This window comes from Phacochoerus africanus, chromosome 13, assembly GCF_016906955.1.
Source record: "Phacochoerus africanus isolate WHEZ1 chromosome 13, ROS_Pafr_v1, whole genome shotgun sequence".
Classification (NCBI taxonomy): domain Eukaryota; kingdom Metazoa; phylum Chordata; class Mammalia; order Artiodactyla; family Suidae; genus Phacochoerus; species Phacochoerus africanus.
Window position 1 is genome coordinate 32,138,861 of NC_062556.1, and position 14,315 is coordinate 32,153,175.

Here is a 14,315-nt window from a genome sequence, read left to right on the forward strand (position 1 = left end):
CCCACCTCCTATTTGAGCTATTAAAACACAATCATTTGTCTTTATTTTATTTATTTTTTTTTAGTTTAATGTATTTTAATGGCAAACTTACATGAACACCACAGAAGACAGACAACATTAAACACATGTACTTGCATGTAGGACAACTCAGAAAGTATGGTGAATGGATGGAATCTACTGTGGGATAAAAATGCTACAAACAACATTTAGTTGCAGTCAATAAGAAATTTACTTGTTTTTAAAAAATCCAAATGCTGGCTTTGTCGAGAAAAATTTAACAGGTTTGTTTATAATTGTTATAAAGTTAAACTGCTGAAACTTGTTCACTGAAACATTTTGACTTGCATTAATGCTTTATGTCCCCACATTTATATTAAAAATTCACATACAAATGGAAATGGGAAAACTGCCAATACCTGATTTCTGTCCCCTATTTTTCCACTTGCAATCATATACTTAGGTACATGTGACCCCATGGAAAAAAATATGCGACATTCAGAACTACCAATAACAGGAAGAAGAGAATTTTCTTTTTTTTAATGAAATGTTTCCCATCATAGTGGATTCTTAAGCACGTTGGCCACATATGCAGCATGCTAGCTGGATGTCTCTTGGCATAATTGTTACAGTTTGGCATGGATAGCACACAAGTTGGTGTCTTCAAAAAGGGCAACTAGATAGGCCTCACCTGCCTTCTGCAAATCACCAATAGCTGCACACTGGAAGCACAGATCTGTTTTGAAGTCCTGAGCAATTTCCCACACCAGACGCTGGAAGGGAAGCTTGCGAATCAGAAGTTCAGTGGACTTCTTTTTTTTTTTTAATCATTTATTTATATATATATTTTTTTTCTACTGTACAGCATGGTGACCCAGTTACACTTACATGTATACATTCTTTATTCTCACATTACGTGTTCCATCATAAGTGACTAGGCAGAGTTCCCAGTGCTACACAGCAGGATCCCATTGCGAATCCATCCCAAAGGCAACATTCTGCATCTATTTACCCCAAGCTTCCAGTCCTTCCTGATAACGTCTTATTTCACAGGAGTGCTACAGTACCAGGCCTGTAACTATGAGGTTTCTTCATCCCTCCGTAGAGGGCGCACTCTTGCGAGCGGCTTTTGTAGCCAGTTGCTTCCTTGGTGCTTTACCACTGGTCGATTTGCGGGCGGTCTGCTTTGTACAAGCAATGGTATAGAGACCTCCCTACTTACCCGCTTCTCCTTCTGCTGGAGCTCAGAGGCAACCTAGAGCAGCGCTGTCGTTGGCGAGCGACAGGGCCCAGAGGCGGCTGCGAACACCTCTTTTGTCTTTAGAAAAGAGGTAGTGAGTGGTTAAAAAAAACAACAACAAAAAAACTCTCATGCTTCTAAGTCCCAACAATGCTACTTTTCACACATTCTGTTTCTAAAATACAAATACAGCATAAGACTCTGAGCTAAATTTTAAGTAAAAAGAAAACCTGGTGGATGAGGAGGAGACTTCCTAAAGAGTTTTACTTTTATTATTATCATTATTCCTAGGCTTCTGAAATTTGAAGACTATTCCAAATACAAGCTAGTTAATAATATGTCTCTGTTTTGTTTTGTTTTGTTTTAAGAATTTATCACCAACAAGCAAAGTGCTATAGTAGCTTTTCCTCCTATATACACTTTAGGATTAAGTCTAACTTTATCTGGAGTTGAACATGAAGGCATAAATCATTAAGCCTCTGCTCGCCTGATCAAGAGCCTATCTTTCAGAAAAATCAGGCGTCCGGGGGGGCTGCCGTTCACAGAAGCTCTATTTTCTCGCTCTCCATCAGGGTTGCAGACACCTCTCCCCAAGGACTCATCAACTGCCAAACAAAGAGGAAGGCAGGTCAATGACACCAAAATCTGCAGCTTCAGCAGCTTCTGAAGTTTCTGACCAGAAAAAATAAAATAAAGAGAGAGTTAAAAAACACACAATTTCAAAGGAACTTTAACAAACGGTCTCAGAATTCACAGATTACATTCTGGAGAGGAGACTTTCAGAATGCTATAACAAGCAAGTTTCTGGTGCTCTAATGATAGGCTACCAACCAGCCTGGGTAGATACTGGTCATTATTGTTTTATTAGCTAGAGTTCACTTTTGTGTGCTCTTCTCTCATTTTAGACCAAAGGATTTCTTCATGACATTTGTTGTCATATTATCGTGACTTAAATGTGGATGAGCTATACCAAAAGATTCATATCTATAGAATGTAGGCACTGCCTTCTGGTTGAGTACTTATCTTTCAGTGTGTCCCCAGGTATCTTAGTACTTTGGCAATACCAATTTATACCATCATATGATAGAATTCCAACCCAAAAGAGAAACCACTGCATGGCGGGTTGTTGCTCATTTTACAGGTGATAAAGCTGAGATTCAGAGAGGTCGAATACACCTGATTAAGACCACATTAACCTTTAGTATCAGCCCCTCACCTGTCTCTATCCAGAGCTTTTCCAGTTATACCACAGTTCAACTAAGAAGGTTGGAGACCAATTGACACTCCACAGTGGTGCCATATAAGATGTAGAGAATCTTCTGAGTACAAGATGCAATGCAGTGAAACTTTGATAGATGAGATGAAAATCAAATTCTATCACTTCAGCTCTGCATGAGAGAAGGCTATCAGGCAAGGCTCTTTGGGTCTGGATGGATGGAGGGAGAGTGACTACAAGCTAGGGACTGAGATGGGGTAAGCACTGAAAGTGGGGTGGGATGAGCTAGGTTTTTCAAGCTTCCTATGGATAGGCTAATTTGAATAATTCCTAAGGTTCCAGGGCATAGGGGCTGTCCTAGTTGGATGGCATCTGGCTCTGGGGTGATTAGAAGGGTGCATAATAGCCCTGGAGTGTGAGAGTTCCATAAGGGAAATGGTTGGGTACAGACTTAACCAGTTGTTCTGTGAAGAGGAACTGACCAGCCTGTAGGCAAAGCTTTAAAATTGGTGAGCACATCATCTCCAAAAAATTAGGTTACAAGTGATTATGAAAAAAAAAAGAGCATTAGGCCTATGCCAAACCACAGATATTCATAGAAGCAGCTGTGGGGGAAAAAAAAATTAAACGACACCATTAAGAATCAAAAGACCTGGGGTTGAGCCCGTCGGCCACTCATTTGCTGTGTGACTTTAGGCAAGTTATTTAACTTCCTCTGTACCTCAGGCTCTTCATCTGTGCATTGAGAATTCATATAAGTCACCTCATAGGATCATAGTGGAGATTAAATATCATAAGGCATATCTAACAAATACACATATTTCATATGTGTATAGAAAACATAAGGTTGTAAACAAAGGAATTTTCACCTAATCACAGATACCATACACACGTAATGATATCAAAATATTTTTAAAGAACCATACTCTTATCTCTACGTATACACACAATCCTTCCAACTCTCAGGGAGCATCTTTTTACTACCAAATAGACAGAGCTATAAATTGTAGATTCTTGATATAATAGATCAAGATAACTCCTTCCAATGTGTTATGTTCTATTGCCTCAAAATAATAAACTGCCAAGACAATATCATGCATCATATTAGTGGCAGATTATTCAGTGAAACTCCCAAGGAGAGGAATTGCAACTCACAGACAGACACTAGGTTTCATCCTTTGTTAACTCATCCTTCTTTGTATAAAGTCCTGAGGTTCAGAGAGTAAGAAAAATCTTAACTTACAGTAATCAGAAAACGACATGATTCATGAAAACACTCCAAGTTCTTGGAAACAGAAAACTTTAAAATTATCAAGGGTAAAAGCAAGAGAAAAATAAATCATTTTGAACTTAGAAGAACTACTTTGGGGGCCAAGATTTATAAGGGGTATCAAGGAATGGGAGTTCAACTATAAAACATTCAGAATTCTTTTCCAGACTTCAGAAGTTTTCAATGATTCTCAGTTCATTTTCCTCAGGAACTCGATTCTTTTGATATCAAAAAAAAAGAGACTCAAATTGGCCTCACCACTGATTCTTCCTTATTAAAGTCTCTTCCCTCATCAGAGATTGGCGGTAGAGCAGACCCCCAAGGAATGAAAAGTTCTGTCAGTTAAAACCCTTGTTCACATTTTCTCAAGTGGTGAAAGGGAAGACCTCAATAGTTTCCAAGAGACAGAGTTCTTCTTTTGTGTCTTTTCTCCACAGAAACAAGACCCCAGTGAATTATTTAACTACATATTTTTTTTCAAAGTGTCCTAGTGCGTATACTTTTAAAATGCTTATGAAGCAATAATACACACAGACCGTTCCAGAAGAGCATCATTTCTTTTTTTTTCTTTTTTTTTTTTTTTGTCTTTTTGCTATTTCTTGGGCCGCTCCCGCGGCATATGGAGGTTCCCAGGCTAGAGGTTGAATCGGAGCCGTAGCCACCAGCTTACGCCAGAGCCACAGCAACGCGGGATCCAAGCCGCGTCTGCAACCTACACCACAGCTCACAGGAACACCGGATCATTAACCCACGGAGCAAGGGCAGGGATCGAACCCGCAACCTCATGGTTCCTAGTCGAATTCGTTAACCACTGCGCCACGACGGGAATTCCAGAAGAGCATCATTTCTAATGAAGTCCAGCTCAAACAGAGATTTCCAATCATTATTCACAAATTCCAAATATTTAAAGGCATCTGATTACAAATGCATAAAAGCTCTCATGATGTGTTTTTTACTTGTCTACAACCTTCAAACTCCTGGGAGCCTCCTACCTCCCTAGTCACCAAGTACGTGCACTCTCTTACCACTCACCCGTCTAATAAGAATTCCCCTCCTTTATCGGTGGCCAGACGAGGTCATGTAATAGGGAAGAACAAATCTGGCTCCATATCAGATCTGTTTCTTTTACTTTAACCTTTGTATTCTATTGATTTTGCTTCAAGTTTAAGAATGTTGCCTATAGCCTGAAAAATACATAATACAAATATACATTCTCCAGGTTCTGACCTTTAAGGATATGACACTTCCATTCACATAGAGATGAAAAGTTGCAGAACAGAGCATAACATTTGTCTTTTTGGAGGTTTACTGGAACATCCTCTTCTGACCTACCTAACTATGAGAACAAAGACTTCAGACACCAAGAAGTTTGCGACAACCAACCACTACCTTCCCCTCAGTATAACAAGCCTGAATTCTGACTTGGGTAAGTTGGTTCTCTGGGACATTAGTCCACATGGTTGGCTATCCTTCTCCTCTTTCATTCAGCTGTTTTGATAGACTAGCTAACAACTCTATAGTGCTTTTTACATGCCAGGCACCTTCCCAAGTACTTTACAGAAATCTCATTGAATAATCACAACAAGCCCAAAAGTCAGGTACTCTTATTTCCAGGCTCCTGGCTTTCCAAATAAAGTCATTTTTCCTTGCCCCAACACCTCATCTCCCAATTTATTGGCCTGTTGTGTGGCGAGCAGAACGAGCTTGGATCTAGTAACAGTCACACATCCAATTCTGGTGACACATCTAGCCCCTGGCAAGGGGAATTAGACCCCTACACTTGGCATAAACAGGTCAGGATTTATTGCTGAATCATGTGGGGAAGGGGACACTGAACACATTAAGTTCTAAAATGGATGTTGGGTAGGAACAAGCAGGGTCTGTTAGCATCGTCATTTCCCAAGTACTGCACTTACCATTATTTTATCTTCAAATACCCATGAGATATTTATTACTACTCTCAGTTTACATATGAGAAAACAGTTGTAGAAAGAATCAATAACATTCCCAGTAAATTAACAATAAGCCCAAGGTCACATCATTTTTCATAAAATAGAGCCAGGAACTACAGCTAAGTTTGTCTGATTCTGAATCCCTTGCAATTACCTGGTGTGCTGAACTTTGCAGTAAAAACTTCAGCAGCTATGGTTTCTGCTGGATGATCATAATGAGTTGCTATTGAATTACCCATTCATCTTCCTTGAAAGTTCTGGGCAAACAACAGATGAAAGCTATGAGTTTAGGCACTTTTTAGTTATCCCCAAATCAGCTCACCTCAGATTCAACTCGGATTCACCTATATTGAGATTGTTCAACAAAAATGGTCATACAAAAGAAACGAAGGGAACTAGAGGGTTGCCATGAAGCACTGAGAACAATAGAGTTAGTAGGAGGAAATACCAAAATATCATTGATTAGCTGGAGAAAATGTTCCTGTTCTGATCCTCACATGCTGATACCACAGATGGACCCAGCTTAGCTTAGGCACACTCTGTGCTTCAGCTGTTTACTTAAGCAACACCAGGGTTCTCAGAAATAGTTGCTATGCCAACCAGCCCCAGGACTGTATATGCATTCATGACCAAGGCTTATTCTTAGGGCTTTGTTACCTCTCTTTCAAAAGTTTGAATCTCTTATTGCTAAACTGCTTGCATTCATGCATTACAGCCTCTGATAGGCAGCTTCCTTTTCTCCAACCCAAGTAGAGGTTTGCAGTCTGTGCAGAGCAACATTTTGACGTCACAATTTTATAGCCAGGGACTAGACTGTTCTTTTTGCTGGAGCATCTGAAGGTTTGGTGTTTAGATGATAAAGGGCAGGGCAGTTGCCTTTTGTCATCTATTATTAACTGTCACATGTGTGCATTACCACAGAAGCTCTCAGAGGGGAAGTAAAGTGTGCTTTGAGGTGCCATGATTATCGTGCTTTTTAAATTTCTTTTCCGTGGTTTTAATGGGACACATTTCAGAAGAGCATCAGCCAAAAAATTTGGCCAATAAATCCAACTCAAATCTCTTGCCACAGCTGCATTTAAATAAACCTGTAATGTTGAAAGCTGAAGAGAAAGCTCTTTAATTACCTTTTCTCCTGTTTATGTTACTTTGATGGCTTTTGTTCAAATACATCTGAATTTTCAGTCTGTTTATTTTCTAATTATTGGATGACTACAGGCAGCACTGCCATTTCAATTAGACTTTGATGGCTGATAAAACCGTTGTTGACAGGGAGTATACGAATGAATTTGGGGAAACCAGATTAGTGATGTTTGTGTTGTTGCATTTAAATAAAACCAAATATCCTGGTAGCCATGTGATCAAATCTGAAAAAAAAAATTCATAAAGAAAGAAAAAGCAGCTCTGTGAGAAAATCAGGTTTTGCTGTTTCCTGTGGAGACATCATTTTAAATCCTCAAGTGTGCTGCCACTTCTTCTTCAAATAGATTATAAACTCCAAAAAACAATCATATAATCTCTTCTGACAAGAGGCTTGCAGGTAGACAGATTGCTTTAAAGGAGAAAGACGTAAAACGAAAGTCAAGATCTAAATATTGATAATATGTGCTAAATCCATTTGAATTGATATGGTAGAGAAAGCGTGGTGATAAAGCTCGAGGGGTTAAAACTTTATGTTAACTCAAAAGATCAATACCTAGGGAAGAAGAAAACTTGGAAACTTTTCCATCTGCAATTAACAACTGAAATATACATGGCAGATGAGCCAGAGAAGAAACAGGCTATTTCCAGGGAACAGACCCTGCTGGAGCAGGGCTCAGGCTTGCTTTGTTATCGATGTAACAACTGTGTGAATGACAATCTTGAAGTGCTAAAATATTTGCAAAAAGGAATGGAAATCTGCTGTTTCTCCCAAGTCATTAAAGCAAAGCCAGAGAGTTAAAACAAAACACAACCATGTGTGGTTGGCCAAACTGAACAGAAACTAACATCCACACAGGGTGCCACTGTGCCCCAGGCTCCTCACTGTGCCAAAACACAGCCTCCCAGCTTGGAACGTGTTTTCCACACAGCTGGTCAAGGGCAGAGCTGGGATAAGGACCCAGGAGTGACTCTGATGCCTGTGCACTTGGCCATTTGGCAATGGCAGCCTATCTAGTTTGATTTCACCTTATAAAATATTAACTTTATTATCTACTATTTTCTCCTTCTTCCCCTCCTTGTTTGAGCAGAATTTGATGTCTTCACTAGGAAAGCTCAGCCAGGATTGGAAGTGAATAAGAAGCACTGCTTACCATCTAGGGGTTCATGGACAAAGCTTGATTTTGAAAATCTGGATGGACACAATGGTTGGCTACCCTTCTCACATCTCATTCAGGTGTTTTGATAGAGGAGAGCAACACCAGCTAAAAATTCTATAGTGCTTTCTATTTGCCAGGTGCTTTCCTAAGCGCTTTATAGATATCTCATTTAATCATCACAACTCCAAAAGTCAGCTACTCTTATTTCCATCAGGCCCCTCTTACAGATAGAGAACGAGAGGGCAGAGAGAACTCTCAGATACTAAATAAAAGCCAGAATCTGATCTAATTTCTTGCTCCAAACTGACTCCTGCCTGACAATATTTACTGAGCCTGAGAGGATAGTGAATGGGCACGTATCCTGCACGTATAAGTGGTACCATCCCACATCCAGTACTTCCTAGGGTGCTTGCATTTCATTGTGTATCTCTGGTCCACTGAGCAGTAAAACAAATTTTCTTTTCTAATATATGTTGTTTTTCCTTATTACTGCTGCTGATAATTGGCCTGATAAAAATTTGTTTCTAATTGTTATACTGTGGAGTATTTCTAACATTTCCATACCCCAGATTTATGCATAATATATTTCTACCGTGTTTCAAAACTAAATTGCCTATATTCTCTAATTTCACACTAAAGGAAACAACTCTAGAAAACTAACATCTACTTGTAATGCTCTCTATACCTACTGTTCAAATGTGCACAGCATTTTATTTGGTCCTCGCAACAAATCCATGAATTAATATATGTATTATTTTTTCAAAGTGAAAGGCAAAGAATCGGCCATGGGAAAAGTCAAGCAGGCTTGTCCATAACAACTGTTGAATAAGTCAGACAAACTGCTTAAGATCCTAGGGAGGCTAGGCAGAGGTATTTTAGCCAAGAAATTATGATTATTGTATTCTGAATACCATAGCATGGGCTGTGGGGAGTTAGATATGGAGGAGAAACCAAACTCTCTAACCTTGAAGGACTTATAATTTATAACTTATAAACATATAAGTCCATATAAATAAGAACAAGATTTGACATAGCTCCATCTTATCTGCCAGTAAAATACTTGAAAAAAGTGACTCTCTGCTAATCTAATATGTGCTAGATTATTAACATACTTTTTGCTAAAGAAATTATTAAAATTATGTTGAGGAAAGAATAAATATCACAATGGAATCATTGGGTAAGATTTTCAAACAGAAAAGAGGATTACTATTGATGGACAGAATCATGTTCTAGTTTGAGGAGCTGTTGTAACCCATTTGCTGCTGCAAGCTAGAAGTCACTTTAGAAAAGTTTCCATTGCATGAATTCAGAACTGAGTTCTGAAATGAAAAGTGGTGATGGAGTTTGAAGGGAGCGGGTTCTTATGCAACCAGTCTAAGAAGTTAGGAAACATAAGCACTGCACTCTTGGTTTCCTGTTCAGTAGTACGGCTGTATTGGAGAACAAGAAAGTTTGATAATGATAAAAATTCTATATTGTATTTCAAGTATGAAAATAACCACCTTTACCTGTTCTTTGTTTAATTTCATTGGCATATAGGTAATTTACAGTGTTGTATTAGTTTCAGGTGTACAGCAAAGTGAATCAGTCATATGTATAAATATATTCATTCTCTGTTTTCCCATATAAGTTATTACTGACTATTGAGTAGATTTTCCTGTACTATACAGTAGGTTCTCATTAATCATCTAATTTTTCCAATTCTTCCTTCCCCCCACTGGTTTCACCTATAGTAATCATGAGATTGGTTTTGAAATCTGTGAGTTTCTGTTTTTTAAATAAATTCATTTGTATCTTTTTTATTAGATTTCACATGTCACATCATATTATATTTGTCTTTCTCTGCCTGACTTACTTCTCTTAGTATGATAATCTCTGGTTCCATTCATGTTGCTCAAATGGCATTATTTCATTCTTTTTATGGCTGAAAAATATTCACATTTTCTTTATCCATTTCTCTGCTGATGGACATTTTAGTTGCTTCCATATCTTAGCTATTGTGAAGAGTACTGCAATGAGACTTCTCCCCCCTACCCTCCCTCTCAATAAATATCACACATTTACAGTAATAGAACAAAACAACACCAACCCCAAAGGACTGGGTTAGGGTGTACATGTGCGAGCTACCTGGGGAAAGGAAAGCGAGCTGGCTCTTATCAACATCTTGTGACAGAACCTGGCAAACATCTCACCAAAGTACCTAAAGGCTAGACCCAGGGGTTATTTCATTAAAATAGCTGTTTTCTGCTTTTAGTTTCAATTACATATGACAGTTTACCTCAACATAGCCTACAGATAAATTATGATTTAGAACCTGAGGAGGAGTAAAATGTTACATATCTTGTCAGAATTTTGTTTAGTGCAAACTTTAAAGTCTTACTCTTAAGTAGTGTATGGCCTTAAGAAAGTATGCCAATTTCTCTGGACATCTATTTTTCACCTATAAGAGATGGGATTGAATTGGGAAGAGATATAAACTTCAATATCAGCTAAAACCGTAATTTCCGGCACTATGACATGCAAAAATGGTTTTGCAACACACATTGTATGACACTGATGAGCTTTTCTGCAGCTCCTCTTCCATCATGAAATAAAGGGATTCTATCCAATAAACAATACTATGGTTTAATACTTAAACACACAATTATTTTTTCTGTATTATTACTAGGATCTTGTTTATATTAAAAAAGTATGCTTTCTTCCTTGTCTTCAAATATAGTAGTTTCTTCACATTGGGTATTCAAAAGAAAGACAAATGGGGAGTTTTTAGAAGGAAGATAGCTTATATTCTGTTTCAAGTCAGTTTCATCTTTTAAGTCTTGCATGGCATTGCATTTTAGGTCTCACATGATGTATTGGTAATCAGACTTCAAACTATCTAGAGAAAAAAAATCACTTCATCTCTTTTCTCTCCTTTTCTACTCCCCCATTTATAGGAGATGTAATGAAGGGAGGGGAAAGGCAAAAGAGAGAAAAGGAAAGAAGAGGAAGCTCTTTTTCAGGTTTTGAACTATTGCAATTGAAATAGAAATTCTTACAAACAGCTTTCTCTGCAAACAGAGGGAGCTGGGAGTCTAGTCCTTCTTGAGAGCATGTTTCTTGCCCTTCCTCCTCCTCCATACTGATTGCTCCGTCCACAATTTCTCCCCTGCTCTCTATAATCTCTCCACTCTCAACCCGGCTTTGTTTTTTTAGTGTTCTCCCTGCCCTCAGCCTCTCTTCCATGATTGCTCTGGCCCCCTTGGCTCTCTCCAAGCTGCCTCTGCTCCTCCTCCGTTATCCCTCTCTTCTATGTTAGTAACCCCTTCCGTGCCCTCCTCTGCTCTCCCTGCCCTCCACCCATTCTTGTGCTCTTTCTGGCCTCTGAAGATTTTCTTGTGATCAAGCTTCTTGTTTTTTCTATGATTTCTCTGCCCTCTCTGGCTTTATCAGCTTTCTTTAGAACTCAGAAGACCTTAAAAGGTTCAGAGATTAGTTTCAGTTTGGATAAGCACCCAAACTTGTGAGTGCTTACACCAATTCTTTACTAATGTTCTTTGTATCTAAAAATCTCACTGGGAAGTTCAGCCTTATAAAAAGTTCAAGTACTTAGAAGTTTATCAAGAGAATTATTTCCCCTCAAACACTGGACTTTCTGCTTCTAATTGCAGGTAAGATGAAAAGAAGATGGCCAATGCTATGAATAGATTATCTTCTTTCATTGGGCATGGGCAATATACATTACTGGAAAACACAGTAAGATTCTAAGGAGGGCCTCAAGAAAGCATTTTTTTTTAAATAATGATTTTTATTTTCTCCATTATAGCTGGTTTATAGTATTCTGTCTATTTTCTAAGCACATTAAGGTGACCCAGTCACATATAAATGTATACATTCCTTTTTCTCATATTATCATGCTCCATCATAAGTGACTAGATATATTTCCCAGTGCTACACAGTAGGATCTCATTGCCTATCCATTCGAAAGGCAAGAGTTTGCATCTATTAACCCCAAATATCCAGTCCATCCTGCTTCCTCCCCCTACCCCTTAGCAACCGCAAGTCTGTTCTCCAAGTCCATGAGTTTTCTTTTATATGGAAAGGTTCATTTGTGCCATATTTTAGATTCCAGATATAAGTGATACAGTATGGTGTCTTTCTCTTTCTGACTTACTTCACTTAGTATTAGCATCTCTAGTTCCATCCATGTTGCTGCAAATGGCATTATTTTATTCTTTTTTATGGCTGAGTAGTATTCCATTGTGTACACACACACACACACACACACACACACACACACACACATCTTCCTAATCCAATCATCTGTTGGTGGACATTTAGGTCGTTTCCATGTCTTGGGCTATTGTGAATGGTGTTGCAATGAACATGTGGGTGCATGAGTCTTTTTAAGGAAAGTTTTGTCTGGATATATGCCCAAGCGTGGGATTGCTAGGTCATGGCAGTTCTTACATAGAAATATAGTTTTCTAAGGTACCTCTATACTGTTTTCTGTAGTGGTTGTACCAATTTACATTCCCACTAAGAGTGCAGGAGGGTTCCCTTTTCTCCACACTCTCTCTGGCATTTGTTATTTGTGGACTTATTAACAATGGCCATTCTGACTGGTGTGAGGTGGTACCTCATGGTAGTTTTGATTTTCATTTCTCTAATAATCAATGATGTTGAGCATTTTTTCATGTGCTTGCTGGCCATCTGTATATCTTCTTTGGAGAAATGTCTATTCAGGTCTTTGGCCCATTTTTCCATTGGGTTGTTGGCTTTTTTGCTGTTGAGTTGTATAAGTTATTTGTATATTTTAGAAATTAAGCCCTTGTCAGTTACATCATTTGAAACTATTTTCTCCCATTCTGAAAGTTGTCTTTTTGTTTTCTTTTTGGTTTCCTTTGCTGTGCAAAACTTGTCAGTTTGATTAGGTCTCATTTGTTTAGTTTTGCTTTTATTTCTGTTGCTTTGGGAGACTGACCTGAGAAAACATTTGTAAGGTTGATGTCAGAGAATGTTTTGTCTATGTTCTCTTCCAGGAGTTTGATGGTGTCTTGTCTTACATTTAAGTCTTTAAGCCATTTTGAGTTTATTTTTGTGCATGGTGTGCGGGTGTGTTCCAGTTTCATTAGTTTACATGCAGCTGTCCAGGTTTCCCAGCAATACTTGCTGAAAAGACCGTCTTTTTCCTATTTTGTATTCTTGCCTCCTTTGTCAAAGATTAATTGACCATAGGTGTCTGGGTTTATTTCTGTGTTCTCTGTTCTGCTCCATTGGTCTGTATATCTGTTTTGGTACCAGGACCACACTGTCTTGATTACTGTGGCTTTGTAATATTGCCTGAAGTCTGGGAGAGATATGCCTCCTGTTTGGTTTTTGTTCCTCAAGATGGCTTTGGCAATTCTGGGTCTTTCGTGGTTCCATATAAATTTTTGGATGGTTTGTTCTGTGAAAAATTTCATGGGTAACTTGATAGGGATTGCATTGAATCTGTAGATTTCTTTGAGTAGTATGGCCATTTTTACAATATTAATTTTTTCAATCCTGGAACATGGAGTATCTTTCCATTTATTTTTAATCCTCTTTAGTTTCTTTGGTTAATGTTTTATAGTTGTCAGCATAGAAATCTTTCACCTCCATGGTCAGGTTTATTCCCAGGTATTTGATTTTTTGGAGTGCAATTTTAAAAGGTATTGTATTTTTGTATTCCTTTTCTAATATTTCATTGTTAGTATATAGAAATGCAACTGATTTCTGAATGTTAATCTTATATCGTGCTACTTTGCTGAATTTGTTGATCAGTTCAAGTAGTTTTTGGGTTGAGTCCTTAGGATTTTCTATACATAGTATCATGTCATTTGCATACAGTGACAATTTTACCTCTTATCTTCCAATTTGGATATGTTTTATTTCTTTTTTTTGTCTGATTGCTGTGGCTAGGACTTCCAATACTAAGTTGAATAACAGGGGTGAGAATGGGCATCCTTGTCTTGTTCCAGATTTTAGTGGCAAGGCTTTCAGCTTTTCTCCATTTAGTATTATATTTGCTGTGGGTTTGTCATAAGTGGCTTTTATTATGCTAAGGTATGTTCCCTCTATACCCACTTTGGTAAGAGCTTTGATCATGAATGGATGTTAGACTTTGTCAAATGCTTTCTCTGCATCTATTGAGATGACCATGTAGTTTTTTACTTTTCTTTGGTTGATGTGGTGTATGACAGTGATTGATTTGCATATGTTGAACCATCCTTGTGTACCTGGGATGAATCCAATTTGGTCATGGTGTATAATCTTTTTTATATGTTGTTGAATTCGGTTAGCTAAAATTTTGTTGAGAATTTTTGCCTTTATATTCATC

The 14,315-nt window shown here is 38.2% G+C and overlaps 1 pseudogene; it reads right to left on the reverse strand.

Moving 5' to 3' along the window:
- Positions 1-567: 567 nt before the first annotated feature.
- Positions 568-11,200, reverse strand: LOC125113246 (histone H3.3C-like; annotated as a pseudogene).
- Between the last annotated feature and the right edge of the window lie 3,115 nt (positions 11,201-14,315).